Source organism: Crinia signifera, chromosome 1, assembly GCF_055691185.1.
Source record: "Crinia signifera chromosome 1, ASM5569118v1, whole genome shotgun sequence".
Classification (NCBI taxonomy): Eukaryota; Metazoa; Chordata; class Amphibia; order Anura; family Myobatrachidae; genus Crinia; species Crinia signifera.
The window spans coordinates 369411406-369436081 of NC_139217.1; positions in this window are offsets into that span (position 1 = coordinate 369411406).

The following is a 24676-nucleotide window of genomic DNA, read 5'->3' on the forward strand; positions in this document are numbered from 1 at the left end:
ATTTAAAGAACAGTCTGCATTGTAAATTGTTTTGTTAAGGTGTGTACACACGGGAGCAATATTGTGTGAAATCGCTGGAAATATGGTCGCTGAGCAACCATATTGCCAGTGATTTGGAGCGCAAGTGGCGATAAATCGCCAGCTGCGCGCTCCCGTGTGCACTGCCTAATGGTCGCTGGTCGCAGGAGCATGCTCCTGCGACCAGCAGCTTTCCCCGCGATCGCTGTGCCTGGAGGTCAGCGCCGGGGAGATCAGCATTGATCTCCCCAGCCCCGTGCGGCTGCTCCCTCCCTCCTCCCATCAAAGTGACAGCAGCAGCGTCTGCTGCTGCTGCGCTCCCCCTCCGCCCCGTAGCAGTGTCACCTTTTCATCGCTGATGAAAAGGAGACACTGAGCAATATGATTGCTGGGGATATATTGCTAGCAATATATCCCCAGCAATCATATTTCCCCGTGTGTACACAGCTTTACTGGGAGTCTGCATCTTCCCCCACCATTAATTAGCTTGCTGAGCAATTTGTTCACCAGCCCCTCCCCCTGCACCAGCTAACCCAAACTTTCCTTTAAAATTTGAAATATTTGGACACCTGCTCAAGGCTTGCCTGAGATCTTAGCCTGCATCTCAAGCATGAGTTTGGACTGGATTTGGACTTACAGCCGCACATTGCATCTTTTTATTTTTTACCAATTGCCATCTCTCCCAGCCTCTAAGCTGATGGAAGCTATGTATTACTTTTTTTGTTTACTGTTTCTTTATCATTATTTGTACCATGTACCTCCACCCCCACTGTATACAAAGCCTGTATGCTGCACCATCACTGGTTGCACACCCTGCCGGCAACAAGCTGGCAGCTATGGAAGAAAATATAAAGTGCTATATAAATAAAAATATTACTTTTACTGCTGCCTTTGAGCAGCATGATCAAGATGGCACCGCCAAAGTCCCACCTTTGATAAAACCACCAAGAGTGGCGAAACACGTCAGGGAGCTACTGGGGAACCCCCCCCCCCCCTCTCATTTGCCATCAAAACCTCTGGATTGCAGCCGGAACCATCCCCTGGATTTACAAATATAACACCCTGGGACATTGTTTCCTCGTGCATCCACCTGAAGGACAACATCCGGTAATTCACTGTCTACCATCCATCCTTCTGGGAGCATCCGAGCATCTTGCCATCATTCCACTGTCGGTAATTTGTGCCATCTTGGGCCGACCTGTGGACACTCGGACGAGGACATCCCTATATCCATCAAGGGTGGTAAATATGACATCTACAAGTTTGTCCAGGGGAATATAGGAACGGACTCTCCAGCATTATTTTCAACTATAGGGGGACCCCCTCATTATTCACCCATCCGCTATCAAGTGTGCAAATTATTTCAACCCCCCTTTTTTAATCCATGCATTTTTATTAATTGTTGTTTATTATTTTTTATGCATTGTCTTAAATAAATTTGTTATATCGATTCTCATCACTAGTGCGCTGTTCATCTTTTTTCTTTACTCCACTGTCTTTCATACGGAACTAACTATCCCGCCCACCGAACAGCTGCAGGTTAAGCAACACGTGACATAGCGCCCCCAAGTTCTGACCCCCAGGGGACAGTCCTATTTTATCTTTTTTTTCACCGCCAATGGCTGCCTAGGAACTGTGCCACTCAGCCATATGTACCCCTGTGTCTCCCCTGTCTCGCACACTGCATAGCAACCTAAAACTGTACTGTCCCTGCTTAACTGTTACCTACCTGGCTGTTTGCAATGACCAGTGGTGCCGTTGTTGGCTGCCTAGTCACTGTGCAGCTCGACGGGTAGGTGTTCCCTGTGTGATAACTACTGTCTCTGCTTATATTGTTACCTACCTGGCTGTTGCAGTGACCAGTGGCACCGCTGATCGCTGCCTAGCTGCTGTGCAGCTCAGCGAATATATGTTCCCTGTGTCTACAATCCCCAGGGCACATCGAGCATATACCTGTATGTGTTATTTATATCTGTACTGTCATTGTTTTAACTGTTACCCACCTGGCTGCTGCACAGCAATCCAATCTAATTCCTAGTATATGCAAGTATACCTGGCCAATAAAGCTGATTCTGATTCTGATATCTCCTGTCAACAATACTTAATCTTCTTGGCAGATTCCAGAAAGGAGGAATCATGGATAATAAAATAATAATAGAATTAGGCCCAGGGGAAGAATACTAAAATGTGTATGGGTAATAAAATAAAGAAATCAGTTGGTGGCTGCGAGACAATGTTGTGTGTAAAAATCAATAGATTAATATTGGCTGCGCTGACAGCACGGTAAAGTTCTGAAAAGCAAACTTTCAGTTTGCAGAATGAGGATATATTATGTATATAGTATTACTTATTGAGCTAATTAGCAATATGCTGGGCACTGCAGGGCATAAGGTGCTCTTAGCTGGGTATAATATAAGCGGGTAATACAGAATTATACGCAAGTTGCTACAATTGCTGCAACATTATGCGGAAAAACTTGTATATTCACCCGTAAGATGGGTTGTACGCATCTCTGTCGAATGGACCACCTCTATACTTACACATGGTTATCTGTCATCATCGGTGTGCACGTCACATTAGGGGCAAAAGATCTGTATTGGGTACGAAAGGTTGGCATCCATTATGTAGCCCAGTGGTTCCCAAACGTGGTCCGCATCCCAACAGTCCAGGTTTTAAGTCTACCCATGCTTAGACACGGGTGACATGGGGGTTAATCAGACCCGAAAGCAACCCTGCAGTTCCGCCAGGCGGATGATGATCGAACAGCTTCAAATGCATACAGATTGTAGCACGCTTATGTGAGGCCATTCAGTGAAATAATCCAGTGTCTTTTCTGATCACTAGCCATTTACAAGTTGGCTCACAGAAAGCCGGCATTTCGGGGTGGTAACCGCCCATTTTTTGGGGAGTGTCAGAGAAAACACAGGCGTTTTCAGGCAGGGCGTGTGACGTCTCCTCTAGCCTCGACCACCATTTTTCTATCACACAGGCAGATTAGATTCTGGGTTATGCACAGACTGCACACACTGGAAAAATCATATTCGCAAACCATTTGCAGCTTTGCACAGGACAGGATTTCACTACTGCAGAGGTGGCTATCTGATAGCAGCGCTTTACAATTTCGCAGAGCAGCAATCAGGTCTGAATAACGCCCGTAATAAGTACTTACTACCCCTTTCAGACTTACAACCCAGGAATTTCCCTGCTCAGGTTTTTTATCGAGACTCCCTTTCACACTGCTTCACAGACCCAGGAAATTCCTGGGTTGGCCCCTTTCAGGCATAAAATGTTTTTTCCAGTTTTTTTAAGGGGATAGTTTTCAGTCACAAAATAATGAGGTCGTGCAAATGTAGGGACAGCCTAAATGGACTGGGTGTGATTAACAATCCAAAATAATTTACATTCCATGTATCATATACCAATAAAAATACCATACCCATTTTCCTTTTCAAAAAGTTTTTATTAAAAAAATATAAGTTCTTTGTTAATATAATAATTAAAAAAACTTCAAGTCTTTACTGTAACATATATCTTGTAAACAAGGCTCCTCACTCTATATCCTCTGACACACTTCTCTGCACTGTGTTCTGTGTTCCTCTCACGTGTGACATCTGTCTCTCTCCAGCTATCACTGATGATATCAGCAGGCATCATGTGACCTTCCTGGCCAATTAAAACAGTTTTCAAGCAGCCAGAGAGCAAATTCGCACCATTGCACAGTCATTCAATAATCCCTTTATCTGCAAGTCCGCTGATCAGCAATCAACTCTAAATCAGGCCCAAAACACCGAATTGCTTGCAAATAGTAGGGGAGTATATGGGGTTGACTCATCTACCCATTTTCACCCCCATGAGAGCCAGAATATAGGTTAAGAAGTGTGTGGAGCAATGCATTTCAATTTTTCTGCAAACTACACATTCAGCATGGGTGAGTCAAGAAGTGACAGCTCTTGTCCTCAAGATTTCCAGGGCCGCCGACAGGAGGGTGCCGTGGGTACAGCTGTCCTGGGCCCTGGCCTCTGGAGGGGCCCGGGCAGCTGCCCAGAGTGGCACGGCACCACCACCCCCCTCCCCCGCAAAATGCATCCCCCACCTTGCGCCCCCCAGCCAGCCACGCACAATACACAGCGCAGCCTGCAGAGCGCCGATCCTAGGATACAGAGGGGCTTGGCACTCTGCAGGCTGTACTGTGCAGTGAGTGCTCCGAGTTCTGACCGTGAAGGAGGGAGAAGATGCCACGCCGCCACTGCTGGAGGGAGATGTTGCGCTGCCGCTGCTGGTAAGTAATAGTAATTGGTGGGGTAGGGGGTGGTGGCACACGGGGGTGGGAAGTCGCGGGGGTGTCGCTGGGGGCCCGGGCTGAAGGTCAGTCCCGGGCCTCAACATCACTAGTGGCGGCCCTGAAGATTTCTCTTGGTATTCATGATTGCAGGATCGGCTTGTGGAAAAGAATATCATGTAAAAGTGTAGTCACACAGCAGCAGCCGTTGGAAGATGCATTAATATATTACTTGCCCCATACATACTTTAACAACTCCAGAGAAGTCTGCCTTGGACAAATACAATGACCACCTTATTACTTTCTATCAAGCAGAGTAGCAGCTATAGCTGGAACCACCAAATCTGCAATCAAAGCAAGACAAGGGAAGGATAAGTATTGGGACATCAGTGATTACTGAAGAAACTTTATAAAAAAAAATTTTTTAAAGTGGGAGAAATTTTAGATAAAAGGGGCTCTTCAGGATATACAGTATCTGTCTCATGGAAGCAGAGAATAATAGTATGGGTGACATGTAGCTAGTAGGTATTGAGTTCTAGGAAACTATAGCTGGTATAGGTAATGAGTGCTTGGAAACTATAGCTGGGCCAAAAAATGACAATTAAAGGGTTTGGATAAGTTTGTCACAGAAACTGCTCCAAAAGCCCTTTAATGCATTCCTCTGATACTAAGATAGTGTAAAAATGGTGTGGAAACAGCCTTTTTTACATTATTTTAGCAAACATAATATTAATAAATGAACCCCTAAGCAGTTGATTGATTGCTTTGGGCAAGTAGCCCATTGAATCTCTCTCCAAGTTCTGAAACATCTCAGCTAGATAAACATCAATGGTGACGGTGGACATGTGTCTAGTTTCTGATATGTAGATTACTGGGAGGGATTTTTCACTCCTTCACAATGTAACAGACACATGATGCAATAGCTAGAATGTGATTGGTCACTATGGACAACACATCCACTGGTCCTCTTTCGAATATTTGATAAATCTCTCCCATGTCCCGGCAACTGATCAAACAAATTCTATCATGAGAGTCATTTTATATCCTTGTTAAATGGAAGCAAATGAAATCCTTTTTGTTAAGCGTTTTGTACACAATGTTAAGCTTTAGATGAAAATGATCATCTACACAACCCATACATACTGTATTTGCATTTATCTCGCCAAAGCAATCATACCGCACTACCATACAATTCATAAAAAAGAATCCCATATCAGATTGCAAATCCCTAAGGGAAGAACAGCTGCTATTCTTTTTGTTAGATGTTGTTTTAATTTATCTTGCAAAGGATCAAATCACTTTTCTTGTGCACCTGAAATGCAATGGATTCCAAAGTAGACCCTCTAGCATGCGTTGTTCTCTTTGGGATTGACTACGCAATATAGATTTTATTTATTGTCTGAGGGTATATCCTGATTTCTTGCTACAGTGCAAATGAGTTTCTCAAAGTCTTGCTGATTATAATGGCCTTCACTTCCCAAACATAATAATCATATAGCCCAATCATCAGTAGGTCAGCAGGGACTGGTCTGATGGTAGAGAAATGTTAACATTGGAGAAATACCTACAAATATAGGTTTTAGAATTACCAATGTGTATTACATGCCAAACGAACTGCCTTTAGTTTATTTTTGCTCTCCACAGCAAGAAGCTTAATCGGTTGATGAAATGTAAAGTGAAAACATGTAGCTTAAAGGAATGGAAACGGAATACAAAACACTTTTCGTGATTGGCTCGCCCTGCTTGACTGCAGATCTTTAGCCTGATCTGGCCACATCCAATGTGGGCAACGTGGACATTTGCAGTTATTTGTGGGCATGCAAATATGTGGTATTAAAGGGACAAGGGTAAAAAAAAGACCTAAGACCAAATTTATACATTGATTCGTTCACTTGATTTACTTCATTTTACTGGGGTCAATTTGTTTTGTATTTTATATTAGACATTATATTAAGATAATTCTCCAATAGGTCATGCAGATCATTTAAATTATATATATATTTTTTTTTTACTTGATCAAATCAGTAGCATAAGATTCAAAATAAAACACATTTTGCTGATATTTATTAATACCAATACATTTTTTTGTGTTCCATATGGCTAGTAATCATCTTTGTATGATTGATTGATTGATTAAATGACTGACTGATTGATTGATTAACGTAACTTAATTATGCTGATGTTTTCACCAGTATTAGTTGCAAAGTGTTATATTTGCATCTTGGCTTTTCAATGATATTTTCCTGAATTTTATATTTTCTTGTGATCATTATTTGGGAGATTGAATTAAGTTATGTGCAATGGAGAATTACATACAGCCATATGTTAATAAAGTGTAATACAGTATATGCCCATTTGCTATACATCAACTAAGTTTGCTAGTTCAAACATCCAATAAACCAACATATTCTGATGCATACAAATTTATGCAGACCAGATATAGTTTCCTATAAATTTACAAAACTCAGGGGCAGATTTATTAAGCTCGGTGAAGTGATAAAGTGTCTGGTTTTTATCACCAGCCAATCAGCTCCTACCTGTCATTTTTCAAGCCAAGCCTGTAACTTCACAGGTAGGAGCTGATTGGCCAGTGATAAAAACCAGACACTTTATCACTTCACCGAGCTTAATAAATCTGCCCCTCAATTTAATCCTAAGAAGGGTAATTAATACTTTGGATATTTCTTTGCACCATAGTGTGCAGTTCTTCCAGTGGTATGTCTTTTAGACACACCACTGGAAATACCAACAAGCATTGGCAGACAGTCAAAATACATACATGTTCAAAATGCCAGTGTTCCTTATGCCAACATGTTCACATTGCCAACACGGTAAAAATGCAGATATTAAAATGTTGACATATAAAAAAAAAAATTTTGTGTGTCTATGTTGACATAGATAGACATGGTCACCATATAAGTGTACCGCATACCCTCACATGGCTTGCTGCACTCATGCTTTGAGCACGGGGCTGTGTTGCAGTTGGCACAATATTAGGGGGAAATTTACTAAGATTGAATGGGTATGAATGGTCGTATTCGTACACTTTTGATGTGAAATACGTTCGTACAGTATTTCACACATCGCATAATTTACTAAGGCTGAAATGTGTACGGTTCGTGTTTTTGCCGTTCATATTTTCCGACAATTTGAATAAATTCACCATCGCTCGATTATGTCTGTAAATTCCCATTCATTTCAATGGTATTGGCAAATTTACTAAAGATTCGTATTTTCGTTCACGTACGGAATTTGGTGTTTTAAAAATCCGTATTTATTACGAATTTCGGTACTTGTTTATTTTCACGGCGGCAGCTCTATGCTACACTGACAACATAGCCTAAGCTACGTTGTCAGCGTAGCCGATGCTGCCGTGAAACTAAACAAGTACCTCTAAAGGCTCTAATGTTACTTCAGTAATAGAGCTCCCGGGACAGCAGCTGACTAATCAGTGGGACAGAAGAATGGATGCACTGAGCAGAGTCCTGGATACACAGAAGTCATGTTATGTCCGCGTCTCTCCCGGTAACCTCCCAGCATTGGATAACACAGCGAGTGCGAGGACACGGATACCAGCGCCATAGTTACCGGCACAGTGACAGCAGCGCCCTGTGTACCCACCTCTGAGCCTGACACAGAGGAGGAGAGAGCGGCGGTCCATACTGCTATCACTGCTGCTGCTGAGGGCCGACCGGAGTCATCTCCCCCCGCCTCTGCTGTAATCACCACCCGCCCCTGCTCTGTGCTCCCCGCTCATATCCTCCCATGCGGCTGCTGCACACAGGGGAGCCGGGGTGGCTGACTGCCCCATGCCGGGCTGACTGCCCCATGCCGGGCACTGGATGTCTCCACTATCGCGGGGACCCAGTGGACGCGTTGGCCAGGCTGGTAGGAGGTTAAGTATAATGCACAACACACACATATCCCCACTATCCACATCGGCGTGGAGTTGATTTTACAAAGTGTGGCGAGCGCAGCAAGCCACCGCACCCAAAGTGTGGCGAGGGGACGCGTATCCGTGTCCGCTCGCCACGCTTCGGGCTCGGTGGTTCACTGCGCTCGCCAAACTTTATAAAATCAACTACACGCCAACGTGGATACTGGGGGTATGATGTGGATAGTGGGGATATTAACCATTGTTTCGTTTCAGGGCTCCAGAAGCACTTACGTAGTTTACGTAGGCAGCATAGAGCTGTATTGGTATTCTCAATATAGCACTACGTAAACTACGTAACTGCCGCCCTGGAACTAAACAAGGACCCGCTCCTAATTGTCTCATCTCCTAACTAAACCCACAAGGGGGGAGGGGGGCTGGGGGGCTATATATATATATATATATACCTGTGTGAAGGCACTAACATGTCAGGAACTTTCAAGCAATGTTGATGCAAAACATGTTTTTAATGAATGGTGGGCATATTTTATACGAATGTAATTGTACGAACCGTGGCAAAGTACGTATTAAATGCACAATGTATGTGCGTCCGTATGGAATACGAATGCTAAAAATACGACTGCCTACGAACAACAATGCCATCGGAAAATATGAATGTCATAAATACGACTCCTTAGTAAATTATACGTACTCGGCCAAACATGTCACACCACAAATACGCATGAAGCCATTCAATGTGGGAAAAATACGAATACCAATGACATCGCCGAAAATACTAATTATTGGTAAATTTCCACCTTATAATCTAACTCTATGTGCACTGGGATGGCGAAGTAACAATAAGTCGGTTTCAAAGAAAAATCATGGAAAAACTCATGTCAACTTTTGACATGTCAACATTTTAAATGTTGGAATATTTATCATGTCATATTTTGAATGTCTGCCATCGGTTTTCGATATTTTGGCTGTCGGTAAATGGACTGCTCCCACATTGATTCTGTAATGCCTTCCTCTGCTGGGTTGGTGATACATTTCTGTATGCTACAGTAGGTCTTAGTTTCTTACAATATGAAATAATTAATATGCTGAAATCAGGACTAAACATCTAAATCCGGTATACAGTAGGATCAGACAAAAGCAGCATAATGTGTCCTTGCACACAGCAAGGGTTAAATCGGCTCATTAAAATTTCTATTTAAAGGACGATTTGCATAATCTGATTGCCACTATGCTGACACATCTGTTAAGTTTCCAATGTGATTTAACCATGTTAGATATATTTTTTTAAACTGGCATCTAAAGCAATGCTATCATCACATTTTGTCTTCTGTCCTGTCCCATCCATCGCCTGTTATTTTGTGTATAAGCTCTAGTATTGGGTCCTTTCTAAGATGTTTTGATTGGTTAACTGTTTTAGTCTGCTGCATGTCTATTTACTGAAAGTGTCCCTGTCGCCTGCACTCAATACAAGTAGCCATTGTGAGCTGAAGCACTATTCATGCAAACACAGCAGGGCCAGATTAACAATGAGGTGGATCGAGCTGCAGCCTCATAGGCCTATCATTATGACAGCATTATAATGACAAGCCACCCTCACACAGTACTGGCCACACCCAGGGCCACAAGGCTGAACAAAAAAATCAAGTTTTAATATTGTATTTTACTTACAAAGTGATGTCATTTGTATACTTTTACATATTTAGGGAGGCTGACAGCGTAAAGATTTTCACAACTACATGGCATTGGGCACACCTGCACAGTACTCTTTACACCCACACAGCACTTGCCACACCAACACAGCACTGGCCACACCCATACAGTGCTTGTCACGCCCACACAGTACTGTTCACACCTACACACCACTGCCACACTCACACAGTACTGGCCACACCCAGGGCCGTCTTAACATTAGGAAGGACCCCCCCCCCCCAAATTAGTTTGCCCAGGAGCCCACAGTCACCTCCCCAACCCTCACCTCTCTGGCTCCGTTCGGCAGCCAGTCAGCTTCCGGCGGCCGGGGATCCGATCATCTTCGCTGGGGGATCCGGGCAGCGGGATCAGGGCAGCGGCGGTAGCTAGGAGCCTGCCCTGAAGTGGCAAAGCGCTATTAACTGGCGGGGCGGGAAGCGCTGTTGCATTTGAAAAGACTGGCCAGACGCTGATTGGCTGAATTCAGCCAATCAGCGTTCGGCCAGTCTTTTCAAATGCAGCAGCGCTTCCCGCCCCACCGGCAAATAGCGCTAATGGGAAAGATGGTGGCCGGGTGGCGGGGATCCGACCATCCCCGCTGGGGAAGGGGATCATGGCGGCGGTGGCGGTAGCTAGGAGCCCGAAGCGGCAAAGCACTATTTGTCGGCGGGGGCGGGAAGCGCTGTTGAATTTGAAAAGACTGGCCGGATGCTGATTGGCTGAATTCAGCCAATCATTTTAAATGCAGCAGCGCTTCTCGCCCCCCCTGCCGGCAAATAGCGCTTCGCCGCTTCGGGCTCCTAGCTACCGCCACCGATGCCCTGATCCCCCTGCCGGATCACCCAGTGAGGGTGATCAGAACCCCGGCACACGGACCCCCGAAATTAAATTCACTGCTAGCTAGGAGGTGAAGCGCTATTTGCCGGCGGGGTGGGAAGCGCTGTTGCCTTTTCAAAGACTGGCCGGATGCTGATTTTCTGAATTCAGCCAATCAGCGTCCGGCCAGTCTATTCAAATGCAACAGCGCTTCCCGCCCCGCCGGCAAATAGAGCTTCGCCGAATCAGGCTTCTAGCTACCGCCACCGCCCTGATCCCCCTGCCCGGATCCCCCAGCGAGGGTGAGCGGATTCCCGGACCCCGGCAACCATCTTTCCCATTGGGCTGGGCCGGGGGCCCCTAGGTCCTAGGGCCCCCGGGCAACTGCCCATCGTGCCCAATGGGAAAGACGGCACTGGCCACACCCACACAGTATTGTTCACACCTACACAGTGCTGGCCACACTCACACAGTACTGGCCACACCTGCACAGCACTGTTCACTCCCACATAGCACTGGACACAACTCCTCTGCTTTCATAATAGGACCTTTTTTAGCCCCAGGCCCTTAATACAGCCTTGGAAAACCATATATGAATTCAATATGAAAATTAGCTAGGAAGTGCCACGGCAATGACATTGGGTCATAGTGCATCGATGGGCACAGATAAAATCACTTAAATTCTATTTTATACTTTGCCACTCTCTTAAATTCTATTAAATTTTTCCTATTTCACTACATGTTGTATTGATTCTGAATGAATGAAACAGCAAATTTGTTTTGGAAATGAAGTTTCCTAAGTGTGGGTTTATAATAACAGCCATAGATTTCATATGGAATATATAATAAACAGGAAAATAAAACATTGATGCAAAGAAAATTTCTTCTTTAATATAGATCTAGTGAGTTCTCCACTCACTAGAACACTGCCAACACTACTGCTTCCGATGCTATTCCAAATGTCAGACCTTAGGGATGGCACATACATATAGAGCGGCAATAGGCGGCACTCAAACAACTTTACAAAGAATTACAACAGGCCTCTAGGTCTATCATAAATATATGTTGTATAAGGTACTGGCAGAAAATCTCTGGTTGTCATCTGATACCATAGCCTGGGGGATTTGATCTCTCTCTCTCTCTCTCTCTCTCTCTCTCTCTCTCTCTCTCTCTCTCTCTCTCGGTTATTCTGGTTCACTCGCAAGGGAAAATTCACTCTACAGGTGGGGAAGATGTAACATGTGCAGAGAGAGTTATATATGGGTGATATATTGTGTGCAGGGTAAATACTGGCTGCTTTATTTTTACACTGCAATATAGATATCAGTTTGAAGTACAAACCCCACCCAAATCTAACTCTCTCTGCACATGTTACATCAGCCCCACCTGCAGTGCTCATGGTTTTGTCCATTAGAGAGAGAATTTGCCTTTGTGAGTGAACCAGAATAACCCCCTATATGTAGTGAGAGATGGCAATGCTCTTATGTTCAGGAATGCACATCTGTAATAAAACTGGGCTGCTACACCATGACTTCCTCGGAGACCTGGAGAGGGATTTCACTAAGTTTTATATCATCAGACGGAACGCTGCAGGAGAGCAGAGATGAATAGAGATACCCAGCAGCATCATTAAATCGTTCAGTCTGTTTCTTTTCAGGAATCATCAATTTCTTCCCCACAAACACAAATTGCTGCTTTGATAAATAAGTCGGTCTGTGTCCGTCTGTGTCCCATAGTTAGTGCTGCACATTTATTTTCACTTTGTTGTGTGAGTGGCTGTAATTACAAAACCATGGGCAATATGACTTTGCTTTCTTCTTATAATCTTATTTAACCTGTCAAGACCTCCCCATTGGACAAGTAAGCATGCTGAAATGTGTGAGCTAACACACATACTGACTAAACACAGTGCTCCTGCTTCTTGTTGCTGACACACACAATCCCTGTACCTATACTGCCTGGAGCAACAGTGCCTCCAAGTGGTAGCATGGTATAATGACTGACTGACCACATCCACTGAATAGTGTGACAAGCCTATTCCATTGAATACATACAGACATGTTAACCTATTTAATATGAAATGCTCTATTAGTTGTTTTGCATGCTGAATTTTACATTCGTCTTTCTTTAGTTTATGTAGCACTAGTGACTCTGTTGTAGCAGAACATGTTTACAGTGGACAGGTGATCTTGGGCCAGATGCACTAAGATCCAAAAGTGATAAAATGGAGAGTGATAAACAGCCAGCCAATCAGCTCCTGTCGGACATTTTTCAAACACAGCCTGTGACATGGCAGGTAGGAGCTGGCTGTTTATCACTCTCCATTTTATCACTTTTGAAGCTTAGTGCATCTGGCCCCTTGTAAGTTACAGTAACTATTGCATAGTTCTTCTCTAAGTGCATACATGCTTGCATGATGCTAATTTCTAAGCTGCTTGTACAAGTGAATGTCTGCACTATTGGGGATGATTCAGCCCTGTCTCCGATGGTGGGGGTGTGCACATGCAGATATTCGTTCACCGGGGAATTTGCAAAATGAGTGAAAGGCAGGGGGCAGTCGCTGGGGTCCGCCCAGCATTTCATGGGCCATTTTCGGGCCCCTACTAGCTGTCTCGATTTTCTCAATTTTCGCAGGACCATCCAATTGTTTTGGGATGGTCCTGCCTGGTGCTGGCAGAGTCCTGCGAATGGGGGGGTGGGCGGTTGGGAGTCCGCCTTGCATGCGCACATCATCTATTCAGGCAGGTAGAGGGGTTGGGGGCATGGCCAGCAGCTCACACCACACTGGACATACACCTACAACTTGAAATGGTGCCCCAAACATTTAGGGCATTTCTCTTGGTCCGCTGGCAAAGTTGGGAGGTATGCATTAGGGTGTGCGGCAGGGGCATTGTGGTGTGTGGCATAATGTGTCAGAGGAATTGCAGTGTGGCATAATGTGTCAGGGGTATTACAGTCGGCAGCATATTGTGGAGGGGCATTACCATGGGGGGATAGTATCAGGGGCATTGTGGTGTGCGGCATAATGTATCATATGCATTACAGTGTGCAGAATATTGGGCAGAGTAATATCAGGGGCACTGTAGGTGTGGCATAATGTGTGAGGGGCATTTCGGTGTGTGGCATAATTTGTCAGTGGCATTATAGTGTGCAGCATAGTATCAGGGGCAATGTTGTTTTGGCATATGTCAGGGGCATTGTGGTGTGTGGCATAATGTGTAAGGGGCATTTTTGGTTATTAGGTAGATTTTTTATTTTAAATTTGTAGCTCTTCATGAGGTTTATTTTGTCTCAAGTAGCTCATGTCCGATTAAGGTTGAAGACCACTGCAAACAATAGTTTTTTTTTTAATTAATTTTCAAGTTCAGTGAGTAGGTTCCCTGTTTACTGGATCAAGAGTAATCCTGGGTCATTTTCTATGTTATACGCAGTCAGTGGGGAGAAATAGACCCTGAATTACTCTTAGGCCACTAAACAGGGAACGCACATTAGTTTGATTTATTTTGAACTAGACTGAAGCCTCAAAGTCTACACAAATGCATATAAAACAGGGGAGTGGCTTGCGGGAGCATCATCCCTGCTAAGCCACGCTCCATTTGGAGGCTCTCTACTACAGGAGTAGATGATTTTGGGACCACTTGTTACTATATTTCTATATTCCTAGCTGGAGGTTCACCAATGTAGACATGTGTGAGTTAAAGCACCTATGATGAATCGGGATCCAATGTTAGAGCACCGCTTGTGTACAGTATCAATGTTGATGGCACTTGATGAAGAAATCAGTGTGAGAACTCTGCTGATGAAGAGTAATAATGTTAGAACATGGATATTAAAAAGTATCAATGCTGGGAAATCAATGATAAAACACTGATGGTGTCAACGAATCGCCTGGGACTGAAGAAAGCCAGGCAGTGCAGCAGGATGGGAATTGCACCAAACTTTAGGAAGAGTGTAATCCACAGGAGCTTCATCACATAGATGCAGCTAGACTTAAGGCAACAAAGCACTGGCAATTTGATTGTGATTTCCTGAACTCCGTTAAGAGTGCTATACTCCACACACTATGAGGACAGCGTGGATAGCGTCTGAACTAAGAGCAGGGCCAGGGTCTCGATAGACATCTGAAAGGTAAGAAAGAGTCTTGGATGACACGAATCGTGACATATTGTGCTTGGTGTGGGTGGGGCAGGGGGGCGAAGAGTGACATTATACATCCGGGAGTGCATGAGATATGGGACACCTACTGGTGAGTACTATGAGGGTGAAAGAGACAGCAGCTTGGTGAATGCTTAGAGGTGGAGAGGCATTATAAAAATAGAATAAATGTATCCTTGTCGACACGAGGACCAAACGGCAGCTTTCAACTTTGGGAAGTAGGTTGCAGCGCATGCAGTTCATAGAGGTTCTGCCACACCCATCGTACAGCCCGACCTTGAGCCCTTCGACTGTCACCTCTTTCTAAAGATGAAAGAGCAACTTAAGGGTCAACATTTCAACTCTGACAATGAGGTAGAAGCTGCTGTTCGGTGCTGGTGTCGACAAGAACCACCAGCTTTCTTCTTCAATGGGTTTGCCCGACTTGTCAAGCATTGGTGCATGTGCGTGCAAAGGGATAGGGACTACATTGAAAAGTGATTAGTGCATTACATAGAACTTAGTTATCATGTACGAAAAGTGTTCAAATCTGTTCACAGTTAAAAAAGTTATAGCCACTTGTATTGCAAATTAGAAAAATGTGTATTTGAAGTCGTCATTTCCATTCCTGGGGTATATCATCTCTGGTTCTGGTCTCAGGTTGGATCCTGCCAAGCTCCTGTATTACGACAAACTGACATAATTTTGACATTTACAGTAGAGGTAGATGCTTCTTCCATGGGTGTTGGAGCTGTGCTCTCTCAACGGGGTCCAGATGGTCACCTTCACCTTCCTGGAAGATGCCAATCATGAGATCAGTATTATTACTGACCAGAAGAACTTCAAGACAGCCCACTGCATTAACTCCCATCAAGCCAGATGGGTGTTATACTTCTCACAATTCAATTTAAAATGTTTTTTTCTGTCTTGGTTCATTCAATTGTAAGGCGGATTCATTTTCCTGGTCATGGGAGCTAGATAACAAATCAAGTACCACAGAAAAGCATCTCATCATCGACCTGATGGCCTTTTCCGCTGTGGGCATAGATTCTACACCCCTTCCTGGAAATCATTTGTTAAACCAGCAATAGCAAGAAGCTCCTCCAATGGGCCCATGCTTCAAGATTTGCTGGTCACTAGGGTATCCAAAAAAACTGTGAGTTTCTCTTCAGATCTTATTGGTGGCCATTCCTAAAGAATTTATCTCTTCATGTCTGAATTGTCCGCAACATAAAATTTGTCATCAAGCAGGACAACCTATTCCGTTGTCCACTCCTCATCGTCCATTAGACACTATATTAGAGACACTATCTTATCAGCGGATAACAGACCGGGTCCCCTTTCTGGGGACGCCCAGCATACCGGGTTATACATTCCTATCTATATACCAACTTTATATGTTTAACTCGGATCCTAAATATTATTGTAGAACCTTCTAATAGATTTTTACTGTACTGCAACATTTCTTTTTATCTTTTAGAGTTAGAATTATTTGTGACATATGTATGTCTATTATTTAAAAATAAATATAACAATATTTCTTTCATATATCCTTCATCATCCGCAAGTCTTTGACACACATGCGCAGTCTTCCACCACAATCAGCTTTCCATCTGTCCATGGACTTCATTACAGATCTTCCAGAATCTTCCAAACGCAACATGATCTGGGTAGTCATTGACTGGTTCACAAAAATGGTGCATTCGGAGAACCATTCGTGAAACCCAAAACACTAAGAAGTTTATTCCATCTGAGTAAGTCTAAGGCTTCCACTAATCTGATAAAGAACTAGGCTGGTCAGAGACCCACCCAAACACACCATGGCACACCTGCATTTTCTCAAACACCCAGAAAACACCATGTTTCCACCTTTACACTTTGGCTTCCTGTCAATAAACTGTGGATGCTATGCATACGAATAGATCAGTGGCTCGACCACTGCAGCCCGCCACCTGCCCTCCTGCCCGTTCCTCTCTCCCTCCCTCCATTGCCTGCCGCTGCTGCCCGCTTCCCTTCTAAGTTATGGGGTGAGGAGAGCGCATCGTGCGCTTCTCCTTCCCCTCATCGTGTATCTCTGTGACTGACTGTGCCGTCAGCCAATCAGAGCTCGCGGGCCGGCAGCCAATCAGGAGCCGGCCCGCAAGCTTTGATTTGCTGATTATCCAGTCTGTCACAGGGAGGGAAGTGAGGGGAGACACGCGCCGAGCTGTGTGTGCTCTCCTGCCCTCAGCTCAGAGCTTGAAGAGAAGCAGCGCGGATGCCGACGGAGGCGACAACTAGCCAGCCAGCAGGGGGACACACCGGACTCTCCTCCCCCCTGCTGGTGCAACAGTGGGGGCATACCATGCGCACAGTGGGGGCATACCATGCGCACAGTGGGGGCATACCTTGCGCACAGTGGGGGCATACCTTGCGCACAGTGGGGGCATACCTTGCGCACAGTGGGGGCATACCTTGCGCACAGTGGGGGCATACCTTGCACACAGTGGGGGCATACCTTGCACACAGTGAGGGCATACCTTGCGCACCGTGGGGGCATACTTGGCACTGTGGGGGCATATTTGGCACCGTGGGGACATATTTGGCACAGTGGGAGCATATGTGTATCTGGCACTATTGGGGACATGTGTATCTGGCACTATTGGGGACATGTGTATCTGGCACTATTGGGGGCATATGTATATCTGGCACTGCACTATTGGGGCATATGTGTATCACACCCCCATTTTCATTGGCCGCACCCCATGTGGTTACACCCATTTTTTTGCCACAGTACCGCCAGAGTATTTATTTAGAATGGCACCACAATTGGGTGGGCATTGTTTATCTGGCACTGCTGGGGGGCATTGTGTTAATGGCATAACTGCGGGTATTGGGGGCATTGTGTAACTGGCACAACTGGTGGCATGGTATATATGGCACAGTGTATTTTCAGAGAGGCTGGGGGCATGGTCAGCAGCTCTTAGAGCACTGGCCATGCCTCATAGTGGAAAAAAAAGGGGATGTGGCCTCGCAGGAATACCACGATAGTAGGTCATGCACCCTAATTTCGGCACGCGCAGATGTCCCTTCTCCTTTGCCTCCAGTGTTGGGAGGTATGTTTGCAACATATTGGACATTGCAGTGTGTGGCGTATTGTGTCTGGGGCATTGCGGTATGTGGCATAATGTATCAGGGGCATTACAGTGTGTGGCATAATGTGTAAAGGGCATTTTCCAATTATTATGCAGATTTCTTTTTTTTTTTAATAGCTCTTCAGGCGGTTTATTTTGTCCTGAGTAGCTCACGCCCCGAAGAAGGTTGGAGACCACTGGAATAGATATATTCGCAATATGTTTGTGCTGCTGCACATGTGCAATACACACACTGCACAGTCCTTTGAAAAATCGGTCGGACTGCCAAGTCTCTAAATAGTGATTTATGCCGAATTAGGCCAAAAATGTGCACAACCTCGGTGTAAGTAGAGCAAATTGCCATTTCTACTGGACATGTGAGTTTCTCTGATGCATTCATGAAGGCAATGTGTGCAAGTTTAACAATGTGAGTTTGCCTTATGAAAACTAACACTTATTAAATTCCTCCCTATGTGTAAGTCTTCTGAGCCAGGATGAGACTAGCAACATACTGTAGGGTAAAAATAAAGGTGCAATTGACTTTTCCTATAGCGCCAAGCATCATAGATGCATACCTCCCAACTGTCCCGCTAAACGCGGGAACGTCCCGGTTTTTGTGGATGTTCCTACGTCCCTCCTGCGGCCGGCAGTGTCCCACTGCGGGGGGGGGCAGCTGGGAGTCCTCCCCCCAATCTGACAGAATAGACGCATGCGCACAGCGTCTATTCGCGGCCGAAAATGGGGGTGCAGCCTAATTTGCATAAGCCGCACCCTCATTTATATACACCACGCCCCCCTTTTCGGCCCCTCTTTTAACATTGAGAAAGTTGGGAGGTATGTAGATGGTTTATGGCTGCACATTGCTGTCAGAGTAGCCTATGTAGCAAGTGAAGATAATATATTTGGAAACAAAGCGACTGGCATCATATTTATTAATTGTGTGACTGAGAAATTACCAAGTAGAATATATTTGACATGTTGATATGTTTCCCTGTTTATCTAATACATAGCTACATGTTCTCGGTTACAGGCGGACTTTGCCGTAATTTGTTTGTTAAGTTCAAATAATCATGAGACTGAAAACTGACTGTGCTGTCCCCTTTTTCCTTCACTATTGCAGTAACCCTGCTGGGATGATGTCAATGCGTTACCCCGAACAACCCACTTCATTGAGTGTCATGGTGCTGTGCGGCTGTGCAGCACTTAGCTCTCCACCCCGGAGACCTAATACCGCTAGTTTTACCTGCCATACTGTAATAATAACCAAGCTGCATATTACTACTATTGTATACATATACTTCTGTTACTGCTGCTCCTAATAAACCTGCAAGCCTGGTTTAGGATTACAGTGTTGCATAAACACCATTTCACATTCTGCCGGTGCCTATTGCAAACCAACCAGCAGGACTGATGAGTAGTGTCATGTCTGGGGCCGCAGCAACCAGTGGCATAACTATAGCCCCGCAGCCCCCGCGGTGGCGGGGAGGCGCTGAAAGGGTGTGGGCGCCGGGGTCTCTGTGGGGCTATTGTTACCCACTGGCGTCTGCTCCTGCTGCCGACGCTTGTGTCCTTGTGGCCGGGGGGGGGGGGGCACAAAATTTATAGTTATGCCACTGGCGGTAACATACCATATGTAAAGAAACATGCAGACGTATACCCACCCAATCTGTTGTCAGGGATAGAGGGGTAAGAGGGGGATAGAGGGGTCTATGTATTAAGCATTGGAGAGAGATAAAGTAGACAGTGATAAAGTACAAACCAACTAGCTCCTAACCACCAAAGCTCCTAACAAAGGCCGTAACATGGCAGTTAACAGCTGATTGGCTTAGTGCATATGCCCCAGAATATTGCATTTTGTGTTGTCATATGTAAATTTAGATTTAGCATTGTTTGTTTAGAATAATAATTATTATTATTATTATTATTATTATTATTATTATTACAACAAGATAAAAACAAATGGAAAAAGAAAGAAATAAGAATAGGTATAAGCAAATCTACACTAAATTTGGACAGAATTTGGGTCTAAATAGCTAGATGTAAATGGTTCTCACCTAAGCCTGACTATGTTTACTGGACAGATGTACAGTGTAACATCTTATATTATATATAACAGCTGTAATGCGGGGTACACACCAGGACGACCCGCTCACGATGCACATCGTGAGCGGGTCGTCAGTGTCTCGTCCGACCCGCTCACGATGACGCGGGGGGGGCACGACCCGCTCACGATGTGCACCGTGAGCGGGTCCGATCCGATGGCGACCCGCACCCAGCTGTATGGTCGTCATTGAGATCCTACCTGCAGCAGGTAGGATCTCAATAACGACCGACCGACCCGCGGGACCGCGCATCGGATCGGTATCGGTCCACACCAGGTCAGAAAAGGGCCCAATCAGCACACAATCTACATCCAATTGATCGGAATTGGATCTAGATTGTGGGGATCGGGCCCTAGTCGTCCTGGTGTGTACCCAGCATTATTCTCAGCATCAGTTCAAGTTTACTCTATTAAAAAAATGGGATGTTGGTACATAGGTTAGTGGGGGCTCAACTGTGAACACTAATGAAACCATTTAAAATTAGGTTAATTAATGTAACCCTTGTATCAAAAGGGTGCTTATCATTCTTGCACTGAAGGGATCAAGTACAATTTTCAACCCCCAGATAAGAGACTTCAATTAATAATGTTTCACACTACCATATGCCTTTACTGTTGCCTGCGTTCGATACATCACTCTCCAGTAGGTGTGTTTCATCAGTCAGATATTAAACAAGGAGCATATGAATGATAATAGTATGCGGTCTTTGAGAATCAGGGGGAAATTTACTAAGATGTGTATTCTACTTCACATGTGATGTTGCTATTGGCAACCAATCAGAAGCTACTTCTTATTTATTTAGCACCCTCTAGAGCAGGGGTCCTCAAACTTTTTAAACAGGGGGCCAGTTCACTGGAGTTCCAGACTATAGTAAAAACAAAAACTATGAACAAATTCCTATGCACACTGCATATATCTTATTATCTGCCTGTACAGGGTGTTTACATGCTTGTACCCCAAGGGTTAAATGCTCATTGCATTCCCAGCAGAAACGGCACTGCTGCATCCTACAGTCTCCCACCCCAGCGCTTGCTCATGTCTAGGATCACAAGCGGTGGCCGGGAGCTGCGTGTACCATCTCTAGTTAGTTACACAGCTCCCCGCCGCAGACCTTTCTGCCTCACCTGCCCACAGCACGGAGGAATACACGCCAGCACATTCTACCAGCCTGGCGCTGTTCTGCCAAGGCTACCCAGGCCAGCAGCAGCCAGTGGCCACCGGAAAACATGAGGGAGGGTTTGCGCCGATGCACTGAGGAAGTGGTGTGTGTTTTTTTATGTGGCCGCGCACCATTCCTTGACTTCTATATATCAGCGCATCTTCATGTTGGGGGGGGGGGGGGTCAGGGATCAGGGAGCTTTCTCCCTTCTTACCTCCTGCTGCAGCCCGCCAGATATACAGCGCAGCGTCGGGGCTGCTTGGCCACAGAGCCTGGTGTATGGCAGGAATGGAGGCAGGAGCTGTTTCCCTGCCTCCTGCTGCAGCCCAACACACCACACGTAGGTGGGTGGTCCTGCCCATGGACGGGAGAAAAAGGTCCATGGGAGGAGCTGCGTGCAGTTCGGCATGCGTGCAGCCCTCCTGTGGCCATCTTTTTGGTGGAAACAAAAACGGGCAGCGGCTGTGTTTGTATTTAAAGGCGCAGGAAGTCCGGCGGGCCATATAAAGGTCCTCAGCGGGCCGCATGTGGCCCACGGGCCATAGTTTGAGGACCCCTGCTCTAGAAAGTTGACAGGATTTGATTGGTTGCCCATAGCAACATCACATGTGAAGTAGAATACACACCTTAGTAAATGTCCCCCTCGGTGTCCAGCAGACTCACAGTACCTGTAATAAAACAGACAGTGACAATAAAATGTCTATGGCTTATACATTATAAACATTTTCAAGAACTAATCAACTTATTGTATAACTTCCAAATTTACTTTTTGTGTACAATTATTATTATATTTATTATATAGTTCTCAAATTTGAATGTATAATCATTATTACATGTGAAGAACAGCAACAAAACATAGGAAATATTGAAAATATTTGCACTATACATTGTTGTCCAATGATACTCTTTATTGTATTTCATTTTTGCAATAAAAACACTTTTGAAAAAAAAATGTGTATGGCTAAAATAAACTATTAAGTACATAAACGATTCTATAATAAAAATAGCATGTGAAACCAACAGATAAACACATACAAAAACAGTATAGTCTGCTCCTGGCAGAGAAAGGGTTGAACCTACAAATGCATCCATCCTGCGTGGAAAGCAGTCAGATATGGTAAAAATGGAAAAAATGGGATGAAAGAAGAATTGTATTAAAAGGTTTTCAAAAAGAGAGGAACCAGCGGGTGGTGAGAGGATGCCTTGGATGAGAACATCACAGTCACACTGGCTTTAACAGTGAAGTCAGAGAGGTGAGCAGCAGATAATAGAGTCGACAAGAATCCTTGCGAGGCTGCCCTTCCCATTAAACATGGAGTTCAGAATAATGAACGAGAATAAGTTGCTGGATCACACACACACACACACTGTTAGGTTCTAAAAAAGAATATTTTGAAAGGGTCATAAAAGGGTCAATTTTTTTAAAAGATTTGTGACAAAATGACATTAAAGAGATGTGACAATGACAGGAGGACATTGAAGTGATATCTAAGGAAGATGTGTTAAATTGGATCACCCTTGCCTTGGAAAATGCATGGTAGCTAAAGAAACAGGGTGGCCTAACAAAGTTGTAAAGACACTTGAAATAAGCAAGGTGAAAATTAATATTTTACTTACTACGGCTTCACAAAACATGTTAACGGCGCACCACACAGCTTATAATAATCTAGCAGGAGCATTGGTTATTTATAGAGATGTGCAGGCTCTGATTTACTCTGATTTCAAAGCAGGATCTTATTTGCTATCTGTCAACAACTGTCATGTGATTTGGGATAGCAAATAAGATCCTGCTTTGAAATCAGAGTAAATCAGAGCCTGCCCATAGTTATTTATTGCAGTATTTTCAATTAAGGGGAAGAATACTGAAAAAGAAGTTTCACCTAATAATAACCTTGAACGCTAAGGTATATGCGGATGATGACAGATGCATGCAAGTTGTCTGCATTGCAAGCAAAGTGATAAATGCAGATTTGGATGCACTGCTATATACCTGTGTGTTCAAAATCAGCAAAGCTCAGAGTGCAATCAACTCAGCATAACCTGCCATTGTGAATACATGCCTAAGACATGACCTCAGAACATTTATTATTAACAGTTTCTTATATAGCGCATAAATATTCTGCAGCGTTTTACAGAGAATATTTGAACATTCACATCAGTCCCTGTCCCAGTGGAGTTTACAATCGATATTCCCAATCCCTACGTATATTTTTGGATTGTCAGAGGAAACCGGATTAAACCCATACAAGCACGTGTAGAATATACAAACTCCGCACAGTTAGGGCTATGGTGGGAATGGAACCCATGACCTCAGTGCTGTGAGGCAGTAATGCTAACCATTACACCATCCGTACTGACCTACTGTATTTATCCCATTTAACCCATTTATCTGTGGGGATGCGTCTTGTATATGACCATAATTGCTTGTACAGTAGTGCACACAGTCATGTAGCATGCTTGGTAATCACAGATTCTGCCTGCATATCCGAAATGCAAGTAACACTGCGTCAGCCCTATATTTACAAAGCAATGGACATGTCCTCAATACGTTTAGAGATTATTAGGAATGTGTGTAACAATAGTTCTTGGGTCCCCATCCCCTCATATGGGGCCTTATTTTGGTTCATTCTTTCTGACAAAATCCTTCTTAGATGGGCAAAACCATGTGCACTGCAGGTGGGGCAGATGTAACATGTGCAGAGAGAATTAGATTTGGGTGGGGTTTTACTTCAAAGTGAGATCTATATTGCAGTGTAAAAATAAAGCAGTCAGTATTTTCCCTGCACAGAAACAAAATAACTCACCCAAATCTAATTCTCTCTGCACATGTTACATCTGCCCCCCCTGCAGTGCACATGGTTTTGTCCATCTAAGAAGGATTTTGTCAGAAAGAATGAACCAAAATAAGGCCCATGGAGAGGAAGCAGGATGAAAATATGTACCAAAAACAGAGTTGTCCACCCTACTCTCTTGTATCAGATAAACTGCCCTACATACTCTACTTACCTCGTGTAGCCCAAGTTCTTCTCCCTCCTCTCCATTAGTTCTTACCTGTTGCAGAGCTGGGTTAAGGCTATGGGGGACATTGAACACTAAAGACTGGAGGGCCCTAAAGAGACAGGTCCCGCTATGCACTGCAGCTGTATTTAAGGGAAGGGGCCACTGATAGAGGTTAGCCTAGGGTACTTACCCCCTTACCATCCTTAATCCAGCTCTCATCTGTTTTTGGAGATGGCTTTGGTCTTCATAGCAACTGTCACTTCTACTGTTCCATGTGTACAGGAAGGCTTTGCAGAATGCTGGTCCAGCCCACTGATGATGTCACTGGCAGTTTATACTACAGTAGCTCAAATGAAGGACCAGCAGTCTGAGCTAGTACAGTACATTTGATAGCTTACTTTAATGGACTTGCAGATTAACAACACCCAACAGGTCCCAAACACTAAATTCATAATGTCCCTATATAAACAT